The sequence below is a fragment of the Poecilia latipinna genome, unplaced genomic scaffold (assembly GCF_001443285.1).
Source record: "Poecilia latipinna isolate Pla-1442-1.1 unplaced genomic scaffold, P_latipinna-1.0 Scaffold1991, whole genome shotgun sequence".
In the NCBI taxonomy this organism is placed as follows: domain Eukaryota; kingdom Metazoa; phylum Chordata; class Actinopteri; order Cyprinodontiformes; family Poeciliidae; genus Poecilia; species Poecilia latipinna.
The window spans coordinates 119624-120502 of NW_015114607.1; positions in this window are offsets into that span (position 1 = coordinate 119624).

An 879-nucleotide genomic window follows, 5' to 3' on the forward strand; every position below is an offset into this window, starting at 1 on the left:
AAAACTATGTCTGTAATTTGTATTTATCCTGTATTTTTATTGTGAAATTTTATCTTGCATATAGCAAAATTTGCCATTTGCTTTAATCCTTCTAGTCATTCCTTATTTCAGCCTCCCTGTAATGTTTCTAGTAATGTTTATTTCTTAGTTATTTCATCACCTTCGGTTCAGTTATTTTTACATGTCTGAGACTATGTTTACCTTTCTTTAGTGGTTCCAGTTAATCAATCAATCAATCAAATTTGATTTGTATAGCACATTTCAGCAGCAACGTATTTCAAAGTGCTTTACATCATTAAGAACAAAAACACAGAGTCATGTAACACTGAATAAACAATCAATGAAAAAAAAAAAATTATTAAAACCTGCACCCCTTTTCTAACCCTTATTTAGCCGTAATCAACTCTGAACAGGTGGGTTTTAAGATGAGATTTAAAGGCACTCAGTGTTTCAGCTGTTTCACAGTTTTCTGGAAGTTTGTTCCAAATTTGTGGTGCATAAAAGCTGAATGCTGCTTCTCCTCGTTTGGTTCTGGTTCTGGGGATGCAGAGCAGAACCAGAAGACCTGAGGGGTCTAGACGGTTGATACAACAACAGAAGATCTTTAATGTATTGTGGTGCTAATTTATTTAGTGATTTATAAATTAACAACAGTATTTTAAAGTCTGTTCTCTTGACTTTAAAACTGGTGTTATGTGCTCTATCTTCCTGGTTTTAGTGAGAACGCAAGCAGCAGCATTCTGGATGAGTAAAGTTACTAAGTCCTTCTAGCTTGCCCCCATAGTGTTCCTAGCTTTTCCTATCTGGTTTCCATGGTTACGGATTCATCTTCATCCATGCCCGTCTTCCTTTAGTAATCCTAGTTAGGTTATTCCTTAA